Source organism: Danio rerio, chromosome 9, assembly GCF_052040795.2.
Source record: "Danio rerio strain M-AB ecotype USA chromosome 9, GRCz13ab, whole genome shotgun sequence".
NCBI classification, from domain to species: Eukaryota; Metazoa; Chordata; class Actinopteri; order Cypriniformes; family Danionidae; genus Danio; species Danio rerio.
Window position 1 is genome coordinate 41,791,463 of NC_141029.1, and position 13,472 is coordinate 41,804,934.

General features: G+C 36.7%; 1 protein-coding gene across 2 annotated transcripts in view; it reads right to left on the reverse strand.

Annotated features, from left to right (window-relative positions):
* The window catches only part of erbb4b (erb-b2 receptor tyrosine kinase 4b), a 655,930-nt gene extending 652,841 nt beyond the window's left edge, over window positions 1–3,089 (reverse strand). For both annotated transcript variants that reach the window (XM_087268193.1, XM_087268191.1), the window contains exon 1: window positions 2,867–3,089. The gene's annotated coding sequence lies outside the window, so the exon portion shown is untranslated. The remainder of the gene's footprint in view (window positions 1–2,866) is intronic.
* Window positions 3,090–13,472: the final 10,383 nt, after the last annotated feature.

A 13,472-nucleotide genomic window follows, 5' to 3' on the forward strand; every position in this document is an offset into this window, starting at 1 on the left:
GGCCTCTTTTGGTGCTTCACATATTTTTATTGGTCATTTTTTGCTTCAAGAATAAAGTACAAGATGTTGAATAAAAGTTATTTATAAAATGTTTTTCTTTATTTAAAAGCAAAACAGTAGCGAAAGGAGACTTCGCTCACATTCGCTTGTATGTTTTCTTACAAAGCTGGATATTTGACCCATGAAAAGTAACTGCTAGCATTGGCCAAAACTGATTAGCAGAAGTCACTCTAAAGCAACAGCCAAGAGGATTCTGCTTGGTCTTAAAGTCTTTTTTGATGGGTTATTTTCACCACGATGGCATAGCAGTCAAAATAGGACAAATGAGCTCATGTATGAGACAAATCCTGGTGAGGGGTGATTTTCCAAACTTCCCAAGCCCCTCCTTACTACGAGCCTGGTTGTGGGAAAACCTAAACATTGACAGTTTGTGATGAACGATGAGGATATTTATTCTTGCAAAATTGCTGCTTTATTTCAATGTACACTGGCTAAGAGAGCATAACGTGCTGCAATTTAAGAAAACTCAAGCAATTACATAAAACAACAGCTAATTGAGAAATCCCAAATCTGTTTGACGGCTCACATGCTGGAAATCCTCACAAAGCAAACACATTTTTAAAAAAGCACTGCATTTTCACACAACGGAAACAATTAATAAAACACGCTGCATTTTCTCACCACACAACAGAAATGTTTCAAGGACACCCTTAAACGTGATGAATCCGGCTAATTAAGTTATGGTTATTTAGGCTAATAAGTACCAAAGACACTGGAATCAAGATATTGAAATAAAACTCACATTTGAAAGATCACCTACAACTTCACCAAGCAACAGTCACAGCACAGCGGTGTCCGTCACGTTTTTGGTTCTCCTTGAAACCTTTCTGTTGTGTTTAGTTCTTTTTGTGTTGTGAGAAAATGCAGCGATTTGTATTTTCATGTGTATGCGTTGAGAATTTGCAGCATGTGTGCTGTCAAACAGATGACGATCTTTTTTCAATTTGCTGGGGTTTTTTGTAATTGCGTGTGTTTGTTTTAAATTGCAGCATGTTAAGTCCTCTGGTCCACTGTACATAGGTTTAGTGACAGGGGGTCATTTTATTTTTTACAATTATGATGAAGAGAATACTGAATTCTAAGACTATGCAAGGGTTAAAGAAGTACAGGATCCCAAAAAGGCTTTTAAAGGCTGCTTTTACATTGCATAGTTCAAGTGACCCTATAGGGTGTATGCAGAAGTATGCGGCAGGACTTTTAATTTTTCAGTAACCTGGGTTCAACACTTGCAGTGAACTGTATGCCGTTACAAAATCAGCGCATTTAAAGTCTTTTTTTTTTTTTTAATCAGTTATCTTTTCTGCCTGATTGATATACAATATAAAGTGGGTCTCAGAATGTACAAGAGGCACTGCATTAAAATAATTTTTTCTGCTCCATGTCTTTAAAATATTAACATTTATTCTACTCCAGTATTTTCAATGGAGTTTCTGCATTCACCTGCTGATCCTGGTGGCACGTGTGTGTGTGTGTGTGTGTGTGTGTGTGTGTGTGTGTGTGTGTGTGTGTAAAGGCTTTTTATCTCATTTTATGCTTGAACAACTAAATGAATGCTGAAGTCTATTTAACTGGTTATATTTTAATGGCATTACAACACTGATGCTGTAAAAAGGACCATATATGATTGAAAAAAATGAATAAATCACATTAACCATTTAAGTTTATCGGTATGGGAGAAAACACTTGCTGTGCATATACCCTACTTTTTTTTTTCTTTTCTTCTATGTGGCACAGATTGGATATGGTCTATGTACATGTGTGCAGGAAGAAATAAAAAGATTTACTCAAATCATATTCAGGCCTTGTTCATATGTTGAAATTTATCCAAGGTGAATGGAGTAAATGCACACAGACTTTTAATTTCAGTCAGCCAATTCCAAATTGAATGGTCATCCCATAAATTGAAGTGTTTTTGAGAGATTGCTGAGATACGTTTAATAGTGGCCATCAGACCAAACAAGACGCACTGCATTAAATTCTATTTTTCCTCGCCATGTCTTTAAAATATGGAAGTTAATTCTACCCCAGTATTTACAATGGAATTTCTGTGCTAGCCTGCTGCTAGTGAAGCCTGAGTTTAAACTTGTTTGGTCTCTTTTTATGCTTTAACAAACAAATAAATGCTCAAGTCTATTTAGCTGATTATATTTTAAATGATATTACAATTATTTGTGCTTAGGAATCTTATAAAATTGAAAATAGTCACGTAAACCTTTCACCGGAAGTTCATCATTGGCTAGCTGTGCTTATTAGGTCTGTGCCATCATGTCTGCAGTGTAAGCGGTTACAGTAGATCGAATTTTCTCCTGTCAAGGTGAGTCGCGGGTCATTAATAACTGTAGCGAATTACTAGAACAAAAAACAAAAAGGATGTTAATAGGAGAGCATGTGCACAAAATCCCCTATGTAAACAATAATTATTGCATACAAAACATGCATATCAGGCTATGGACATGACATTATAATCCTTACTGGTATAAAAAAAGACCCAAGTTAAAAGAATATAGACAAATGATAACTTTTCTGTCATAAACTACAGCAAAACAACTTGTCAAAAAGAGAATAAACAAAATGAAATTCAGCTAACAGATTATGGAGAAAAGAGCGCATTTTAATAATCAGCTGTCAGTCAGCGCCCGCTCTTTTTTTCCCTGCTTGTGCCTTGTGTAAATGCTGACAATCAGATATACAGTAAGTCACTTTTAAAAGATGATGTAAGCATGTTAAAAAAAAAAAAAAATCAGATACAGTCACAAAATCGGAACTCATTATCAAGGTTTGTGTAAATGCAGCCAGACTGACTTACCGTTAAGATGTTGCATGTACAGCTCTTTAGAACACAGAAGTTGGTACAGTAGGCTTCCGTTTTCCCAAATTGATAATTATTAAACAATTAAACTTTAAAAATATATATAAATAGCAATGTATCTTTAAAATATGATCTTACATAGACATATTTGATTAAAAGCAGTCCACTTGGAGACCCTAAAGCAGTGGTGTCTAAACCTGTTGCTGGAGAGTTAAGTTCCAGCTAATTAAACACACCTGAAAGTAATTATGACCTTCACACTCACTCCAAACTTCCAAGTTGATCAGTGGGAGATGAACTCTGCAGGACATTCATTCTTAAAGTAGCAGTTGCAATCTTTTGCAGCTACATCGTAAAACTATATTTGGTATCCCAAATAACTTTTCAGTCAACAGTTGTTAAAAAAATGTTTAGAAAGTGTGAAAATTCAAGAAAGCGTTTTCCCACTTTAACCCTTCTTTTGACTGACAACACATTTTAACAGCAGAAAAAAAAATTGTTTTTTTTTTTGTTGTTTTTTTTTACATATTGTTTCCCATGGTGCTGGGTTGCAGTTGAAAGAGCATCTGCTGGGCAAAACACATGCCAGTAGTTGGTGATTCATTCCATATATATTCCATATATATAAACAGCTGTATACATATAGGGTACAACGGTTATCTTAGGGCTCAATTTTGACCTGCCAGCTACATATTAAACCCTTTTAACTGTAGGCACACTCCAACCCATACCCACTCACACATAATAAGAATCTGCTGCTTTAACTTTTATCAATACTGTCTTGCTTAAATTGTTTAATTTTAACTGCTAATTTGTGTGAATTTGTACAAGTTTAATAGTTTGAAAATGTAATCATTGGGAGATGATGAGCAAATCATACTAACTTGTATGAATGAGATCTTACAAATTCATACAAAATTAGCCATTAAATCTAAAGTTACAAACTGCCATTATATAGCATTGATTATACAAAGTTTAAAGACCACACAAGGGTTTACATATCTTTTTGTAATATGAAAAGTTTCTAAAAATATTAAAGGTTCTTTATAAAACTATTGATATCAATAAAGAACATTAAAAACACACCAAAAAATAAGTTTGTATGATTAGTAGCTTGGCAGTTCATGCACTGTGGCGACCTCTGATAAATCATGGATAAGCTGAAGGAAAATGAATGAAGGAATGAATGATTAGTAGATGTAGTTGGCTATGGTCGGCCCTTATTGATTGGTTATGATAAGTGCTGTTTAATATGTCAGATGTGCTGTATTTCAATGACTGACAGAGTCTTATCACTCTGAATTAGCCTTTATTGACAATTTACCGAAATTAAGGCCTGCTTCTATTTAGGCGACGTCATCACCTGGAGACAGAGTATCACAGAGGTGTTCCTACAGCCCAGTAGGTCCAGGCCTGCCATAATTACTTAAGTTGCCTCTATCAAATCAGGGCCACAAAGTGAAACATGCCAGAAATGTGAAGTGCGAAGTGAAAACAGCAGCGCAAACTCACAGCTGACTAAAAAGCTAATTGATTTTATTGATTTTTATTTTTTTTGCACTGTTTGATTTTTTTTGTGCAGTTATTTTCTTGTTTGCAAATTTAATTTTTATTTCTCAAAACTTCATTTTCACTTTGAGTTCTTCACTTTAGTTAGCAAAATAAATTTTTATTTCTCAAAACTTCATTTTCGCTATGTGATTATTGGAGATTTACATTTATTTATTACTTTTTTTGCTCAATATTTTTTGTTTGCAAAACTTTTTTTTATTATTTTATTTTGCAAGTATATATGGCCCTAGATTGACTCCAGATTCTGTTTCCTTGATAAAGTTTACATTGATTCCTTATAGCTCTGAAATATAAGCTGCGTCCCAAATGGCACACTATACACTATGCACTCATGCACTATGTACTTATGCACTTACACACTCAACAGGATAGTATATGTATGTAGTGCTGTCCCAAATGGCACACTAATGTTTTTTTACTAAGCGGAAATTCAAACCGTTTCCCTGATGACGTTTGACTGTTGCCAAATCAGTGAAATAAACGACTGAATTATCAAGTAATACCTGCCGTGAGTATTGCCGCATTTACCATCCGGAGGCGCTATAATCACTCTCGTAGGAGAATTTTGCTTTCACTATCCAAAATAAATAAAGTTATTCAACATGTGCGTCCGATCGCTCCGCCCCTTCCGCTACGTAAGCAAACCTGCGGTCGTTGAGTGCGTGAAGTGTCCATCATTACACACTTCATTTTAGCGGCTGAATGAGTGCATCATCCGGGTAATTAAAGTGCACTTATTATTTTGAGAGTTTTCAATGTGAACACACTACTTACACTATTTATACTACAAAATGGCGAAAAATAGTGCATAAGTATGCGATTTGGGACGCAGCTATAGTCTTTCCAAAAGAATTTATTCATTTATTAATTTTCTTTTCGGCTTAATCCCTTTATTAATCCGGGGTCGCTACAGCGGAATGAACCGCCAACTTATCCAGCTCATTTTTACGCAGTGGATGTCCTTCTAGCCGCAACCCATCTCTGGGAAACAAAAGAATTTATTCATTCATTAATTTTTCTTCGACTTAGTCCCTGTGGAATGAACCACCATCTGTTTCGGCAGATGCCTTTCCAGACGCAACCCAGTACTGGAAAATACAATATTTATATCACTCTATTTTGTTGGTGAGAGTACGCAAAATTGCTTGAGGGAACTCAAATGTTTTCATAGAGGATTCAAAAAGCTATGTTTACACCTGGCTTTAGGGATTTTGGATAATCCAAGAGAACAACAATAAAAGCAGGTGCAAGCTGGTTGTAAAAGTTTTTGTACTTTTGACCATTTCCAGAGGAAGTCAAAAACCACATTTGCTCAGATTGATAGTGTAAAGACTCGTGGTTGAATGCATTGTAAGTGACACAGAAGACCACCTACTCTTTTTCTATACTGATCATTGTGGGACATGTTATGAGAAGTGACACTAAAAACAGGCTTTCAAACTACAAATGCACCAAATGCATAGATCACAATCAAAATCATTGCTGTAATTTGAATGGTTTTCACTTGCTTGCTTTTCACTTGTCTGCTGCTTGGCATTGGCATCACTGTACTGGATCCTCCTGTAAAAGTGAGGTACTGTAAAGCATAATGAAAATGGATACATTTGGTCCTACATTGCTTAGCATTCACACTATCATTTTGCAAGTTTGAGCTTAAAGGTACAGGTAAAGAAAAATCATGTAATTACCAGCCTGATCTCACGAGTAAGTATTTTACGTTTTGCCAGTTTAGTGGCTGATTTGTACGAATTCGTACGAGTTCAGTCGTACGAAATGGTACGATTTTAAAAAGGAGGCGTGGCACCTGACCCCACTCCTAACCCCAACCGTCATTGGGGGATAAGCAAATCGTACTGAATTGTACGAATTAGATCGTACGAATTCATACGAATTAGCCACTAAATGAAAAAGTTACAAATTGCCGTGAGATTGTGTTGATAATTACTCATTTCAACATACGATAACATACAGTATGAAGCACAATAAAGTACAACAACAATCTACTGTATACAGTAAATACTATGAGCATGTTTATAGTTTTTATTAACATTTGTTTTAAATTGTGCTATAGTGTGGCCATTAATTCTAAAAAAAAGTGATCATAAAACACATTTCGAGAGGAGCATGTGATATGATCGCGGCTGCTCTCTCATCCGTAATCAGCCATAATTCAATCGGATTGATCTAAACTGTTAGTGTAAAATGTTAATACACTACAGTAATAATACTGTAATATTGTCATACTGTACAACTTAAATAAAGTAAAAGTAAAAAAAAGGTGCATTTTACTGTAAAATGAATTTGAGGTAAAACACATTTACTGTAAAGTGGAAGGTAGGGTAGCTTTCAGGCAACAGTGCTGCAAATAATTTATCGCAAAAATACAAAATGTCTAACAGTCTTCTCTGTGCAAAATTGTACAATATATTTTGTACTGTAAGTACATTGTGACCATTAAAAAAATAAGTTCTATATGTGTAGGAATGTTATTTTTTAACACTATAGCCCCCTTTTTTAACACTATAGCCCCCTTCACACAGTGATAACGGTAAATATCTGGAAACTTCCGGAACAACTTTCCCGGTAAATTCAAAAACGCGCTTTCACACAGGCGAGGACGTTACAAAATTTTTCCGGAAAAGGCCATTCACACATCCATTCCAAAATACCGGTAAATTCTGACATCATTAACCAGAAATGAACTCTAAACGGCTGCCCTTGTATTTGTAAACATTTGACTACATTACAAACTCTGTGGATGGATAAGTATTGTGATCAATTTGTATGAAAACATATAGGGGAACACTTTCGCTTGTAGAGATGTACATAATGTGTGTGTGTGTGTGTGTGTGTGTGTGTGTGCTGGCGCTCACTCCTTCACAGTCACACGCGACATGTCAAGCAACTGAAGGAAGCAGAGCTTGAAGATGAAAAAACAACAGCTTAACATAAGCATCTTATCGATAATTATTTACAAAGTTGGCATTTATAAGGAACATAGAAACATTGTCTGACTAACATCTAGCAGCTAAATGTGTCAGGAAAAATATTCAAAGGATTTATTTTCATAAACCGCGCGGACGTGCGTCTAACTGTACTGATTGGCTAAAGTAGACGTCTCACGTCAGCACATTCTAGACGTGCACGCTCTCTTTCCGGCAATCTTCCAACTGCGTTCACACAGCGCAGCATTCCGGCAAATTACCGGTAATGTTACAACTTCTCTTTTTCCTTACTTCTCCAGAACGAATTTACTGTTATTTTCAAAAAGGGCCTGTTCACACATACAGACCTTTCTAGCCAGTAATTTTCCGGAAAGGTCTGTTTTCCGGGAAGGTCTGTATGTGTGAAAGGGGCTTATGAATGTAATCAAGACATACCTAATTTGTCATGTTGTCATTATTACCTGTGCCAGATGTGTTTCTTCACTGGCGTTCTTCACATGGCCTCAAGGGATAGAATGAAACTGTAAACTGTGTGTTTTTTTGAGTACTGAGAATTCAGATAAATATTTAGCACATACTCCGTTTGTCTATGTTGGAGGGAGATATAAATGCAAATTTGATCAAATGCAAATCTAATTGGATCACACCCTAAAATAACGCTTAAAAACCGTGTCGCAGCATAATTGTTCTTTCCATTGTAGGAAAAAAAAGTTAATGAATTCTGAGAGTTAAAAAAAATCTAATACTGGACCTAAAATTGATGAAATCCTCATTTTTGTGTGAACTACACTAAAAAAATATTGTGTTTGCTATCTGTTTAAACTACTTTTGTTTAATCTGCTTTTTGTTTAAGTGAAGTTTTACAAACTATAGCTGCGGCCACACTGGACTTTTCTTCTTATAGACTTCCATTCATACGCACGCGAATGCGTCAGACCCAAAATGTTTCTCAGTTCGCTGTGTTGAAAAGTTCAAGCTTGGTGAACTGCGAACCTGCGAAATCGCATCACATGATTGCATGAGACCAATCGAAGATCAAAACATGACCTCTCTGGACAGAAATTTAAAACATGGATCAATCGCTTGCTTTTTTAATGTCTATTAATCTTGTTTAATACTGCCCCCTTTCTCAGCACCTTACAACAGAATTTCGCACACACAAACTCTAGTGTACCACAGAATAATTTGGAGAGGAGCACGCAATATGATTGATCACAGCTGGTGTCGATCAACGACATTCCATTTAGATTGATCTAAACCTACAATAAATATACTGATTTCACCCTACTTGCTTTGTCTTTGTTTTAAAAGAATCCCCCTTCCACCCCATCTCCTCGTTTTCCTCCATCTTCAAGGGGAGCTCTCGAGACCTACCTGATCTTGGACACCCTTACATGCCAATTGACCAGGCAGGAGCCCTGGGCTCAATGTGGTATATGCACACAGACTTTAATTTCATATATATATGTATATATATATATTTTTTTTAATTTAACTTTTTAATTTTTAAATAGCCACGTTTAAGGTGTGATTACTTTAAAAAATAAGTCATCTTCACTGCCTGATAGACATACAATATAAAGTGGGTCTCAGATCAGACAAGATGCACTGCAATAAATTCCATTTTCCCCCGCCATGTCTTTAAATTATGAACATTTAGTTTACCCCAGTATTTTCAATGTAATTTCTGTGTTAGCCTGCTGGTACTGATTGCACTAGCGGTTACATGGTCTTTCATGTAATTTTACGCTTGAACAACTAAATAAATTCTTGAGTCTATTTAACTGGATGTATTTTAATAAAATTATAACATTGATGTTAATAGGAACCTTATAAAATTGAAAATAGTCACATTAAGCCTTCATCGGAAGTTTATCATTGCCTGAAAAACACTAGCTGTGCATATACGCCATTATCTTCAAGCTCAGGGTTCTTTCCTGGGACAGCATGTCAAACCTTCAAACATCGTCAAGCAATATCTAAGTAATTCAAACTACTTTAAAATAAACTGAAACAACACAATTCTTGTCAAACTTAATTATATAATGATCAATGCACTTAAATTTGTACTAACTAATAAGTTAACTTAATTCCTTTATGCGCTCTCAACACAAATCAATGTCAAACCCAATATACTTTACAGTGTACAATCAAACCAAAAAATTATTCCGATGCATTCAACATTTCTCACATTAACATTGTTTATTCACTAGTGTTTATAGTGTAAACTGTGTCCTAACAAATTGATTGGTAATATATACTCACCAGCCACTTTATTAGGTACACTTACAAGTACTGAGTTGGACCCCCTTTTGCCTTCAGAACTGCCTTAATCCTCTGTGGCAAAGATTCAACAAGGTACTGGAAATATCCCTGAGATTTTGGTACTATTGGTACTAATGGGTACAAAGTGTACAAAGAAAATATCCCTCACATCATTACACCATCCCCTAAGCCTAAACTCTTGATACAAGGCAGGATGGATCCATGCTTTCATGTTGTTGATGTCATATTCTGACCCTACTTTCCGAACATTGCAGCAGAAATTAAGACTCATCAGGCCAAGCAATGTTTTTCCAATCTTCTATTGTCCAAATTTGGTGAGCCTGAGCGAATTGTAGGCTCAGTTTCTTGTTCTTAGCTGACAGGAGTAGCACCCGGTGTCTTCTGCTGCTGTAGCCCATTCGCCTCAAGGTTCGACATGTTGTGTGTTCAGAGATGCTCTTCTGCATACCTCGAGTTGTAACGAGTGGTTATTTGACTTACTGTTGCCTTTCAATCAGCTCGAAAAAATCTGCCCATTCTCCTCTTGCCTCTGGCATCAACAAGGCATTTGCACCCACAGAACTGCCGTCCACGGGATAATTTCTCTTTTTCAGACCATTATCTGTAAACCCTAGAGATGGTTGTGCGTGAAAATCCCAGTAGATTAACAGTTTCTAAAAATAGTCAGACCAGCCTGTCTGGCACCAACAACCATGCCATGTTCAAAGTCACTTAAATCACCTTTCTTACACATTCTGATGCTCGGTTTGGATTGCAGCAGATCGTCTTGACCATGTCTACATGCCTAAATGCATTGAGTTGCTGCCATGTGATTGGCAGATTACAAATTTGCGTTAACGAGCAGGTGGACAGGTGTACCTAATAAAGTGGCCCTTGAGTGTATATATATTTAGTACTATAGTATTTTATCATGTGGGCTTCTTCACTTCCTGATGTTTTTAAGTCTCCTATAGAATATCTGAGAATAAATCAGTGTTTATTTTATTTTGATATCCTCATTTATATAAAATAACTATAATTTACTCCACCCACTTGTAAAAAAACCCCATTAACATTTATATTGATTTCAAGTTTTTATTTATTTTTTTAATTCTGTATTTTTTCATCAAAACTCTGTCGATCACACCCAAGCTTTTTTTGTTTTGTTTTGGCTTTTACTGAAATGGCTTCAGGCGCAATGTTGACAGCATGTATTTTTCCTCTCTCACAGATATTCACCTACCTTGAGTCTGGCTAGGATTTCAACAGTAGCTTTAGGCACTTCAGATACTGGCCTTGCTTTCCTGAGGCTTTGTAAGAGCGGATACTGGCTGTTGGCACTTCATGACAGTGGCAGCAAACCGCCCTCACCAGTGGAGCTGGATTCTCCTGACACTCCCAGCGCTAAACGCCACACCACAATCACTCAGTTTTTTTTCCCCTCGTCATTTTCATAACTCTCTTTCTAGCAAAAAAAAAAAAAAAAAACATATTGTGACAGTCATGACGCTTACGATTTGAGCATTTTTCGGCCATTCAGTCATATAGCACGTGTTAAATCCTGGCCTCTGACTGTGGAGGTGTGTGGAGTGTCGCTTTCATAAAGGCATGCATTTTTAATAGGGTGTGTTTTCCAGTGCAATGGATGGCACAAAGGCCAGCTAAGACAACCCCCACACCGCCGGGCTGGAAAAACTGGAATAGGAGTCACCTGTGATGATTGCACAACAATCCTGAAGATATTTCTGGGTCACCGTGGTGATCAGTTTTTACCACTTATCGTCCAAAAGCAAGCACGCTTCACTGGAGCCCTCATCTGACGCATCTGAGAGAAGAGCATGACTAGAGATTGAATACACCCAAATGTAAATCCTATTCTAGGGAAGTTTCAGGAGATGAGTGACGCCATTCATAAACTGAAAAATGAGAAGCAATCTTTGTCTAAAACACATTATGTTCAAAATAATCATCTGGTTGCTTGTTACTCTGGAATATACACTCATCGGCCATTTTATTAGGTACACCTGTTCAACTGCCCATTAATGCAAATGTCTAACCTGGCACTCACATGGGAGCAACTCAATAGATTTAGGCATGTGGACATGGTCAAGACGGTCTGCTGCAGTTCAAACAAACATCAGAATGGGGAAGGAAGGTGATTTAAGTGACTTTAAACGTGGCATGCTTTTTGGTGCCAGACAGGCTGGTCTGAGTATTTCAGAAAATGCTGATCTACTGGGATTTTCATGCACAACAATCTTTAGGGTGTACAGAGAGTGGTCTGAAAAAGAGAAAACATCCAGTGAGCGGCAGTTCTGTGGGCGCAAATGCCTTACTGATGCAAGAAGTGCCAGAGGTTTTGAATCAACATTATGCGCAAAACTGGAATATCGCATAAAAGACGTACAAATAAAGCAGCGTTTCCATCCAACGAGTCATATCGAACAAAATCATCACTTCCTGATTAACTGGCACCAAATATCAACAGTAAAAATGGAATTTGCGTATATTTAAACGTTTATACGTATATTTATATTTAAGATAAGCTGCGTAAATCTTTTCTTTATTTAATAAATGACTTGCGCCTCAGAAGACAATGCCGATTTGCAGTGAATTTGCAGTAGCACTTGAAGGCCATGTACTTTGAAGGCGTTTGTTTTGACGCGGAGCACAATTGCTCTTGACAGTTTTGGAGGTCATTAATAATATAATAACACTAATTCTGAAATGTTGAAGGTGTTTTAGAATGACCACTGGTTTTTCCATTCACACACATTTTTTATCATCACATAATCTCTTATAAAATATCACATGACATTTTTTAATGAACATACTGGAATTTGTTCGGTAAAAGTGTTTCGATTAGAGTTTATGCACATTTTTTCTTATCGAATAAAAGGTTTATCCTACTCAAGTTATGTGCATAGGTTTTTTTTATGTGCATTTTCAAAACTGATGTGCATCTTGGCATTTCCATCAACCATTTTTTCTAAAATGTGCATAAAATAGGTGGATGGAAACGTAGCTAATGAGAGGGGGTCGCTTCCTTATTTCCAAGCATTCTAATAAATTTGAATAAACTTTGAAATTTACCAATGTTAATCCATAACCTGCAGAAAAAAAAAAATACAATAAAAATACAACATGCAAATAAAAAGCCATCAGCCTTTCATTTTTTACCCCTTTGGATTGAAACCCCTGGAGTGTTTATGTTAGATTAATGACACAGCGTCAGTTGCAGCAGATTGATTTTAAGGCACCAGCTTAAACTTTCTGAAACATAGGCGCATTATAAAAACGTTGTAATATATACATTTCTGCAGACTGCAAATTATATAGCCAGAGGTACGTATCATTTTTTAAATGAATGCTACAGGGCGGTATGACACTGTTCCTTTTCGCGCTTACCAGCTGACCGCTTACCTCCATATGGACAGCTTTCCCACTGTAACTAGTTTGTCTCGTTAGCCCACCGTACAGTGGTGGAATTGAGATGCAGAAAGAAGTTAATCACGATGATGGGGTTTAAGTCCAGTAAAGAAGAATGGTTCCAGAAAGCAGGTGAGACAAAAACAGAATCCAAAAAATGAAATAAACAAGTGAATAACAAGGTAAAATGTGGTAAAATTCAGACGAGGGCTTTTTTTCTGGATTGCTTTTAAAAATTGTTGGTTGGGTTTAGGGAAGTGGGTTGGCGGGTCAATTGATGAAACTGGTTGGGTTTAGGGATGGAGGATGGTGGGTCAGTTTATTGGTCGGTCACAGGCACGTGCACACATAGGGCTCAACCTGTGCAGTGCACATGCCCTTTTTAGCCTTGG